Consider the following 489-nt stretch of genomic DNA (forward strand, 5'->3'; position numbering starts at 1 on the left):
GCGGCCTAGGGTAAGGCCTGTAGAGGCGGGGGAGGAGGGGGCTAGGGAGAGGCCTGCGGGGAGGGGGTCTGGCAGCCAGTGAGGTCAGAGACCATGGCCTGGGAGGGGGAACAGAACAGCGGAGGGAGCAGAAACCTGGGACTGAGTGAGCGGGGAGGCCAGGTAGGGATCTGGAGGGAAGAAACAAGGTTTGAAGTGAGGCGGGGCAGCGCCGGAGGGGCATGCCTTGGGGGAGGGAAGTTGGAGAACCCCGAGGATATGGGGTTACCCCGAGGATATGGGGTTAATGGCAACCATGGAGGGAGGAGCGGGCCTCGGTGGAATGTATGGGTGTTCTGGAAGCAACGTGAAGAATTGTGCTTTAAGAATCAGTCTTCCAAAAGCGGACCGTTGTGGGGCCCAGAGGGTCCGCATGACGCCGTCCCCCTTCCTTACACAGCCCTATGCAGGAGGGACCCCGGGGGGCGCGGGAGTCCCCTCCACGCTGCC

This window comes from Myotis brandtii, unplaced genomic scaffold (assembly GCF_000412655.1).
Source record: "Myotis brandtii unplaced genomic scaffold, ASM41265v1 scaffold130, whole genome shotgun sequence".
Lineage (NCBI taxonomy): Eukaryota > Metazoa > Chordata > Mammalia > Chiroptera > Vespertilionidae > Myotis > Myotis brandtii.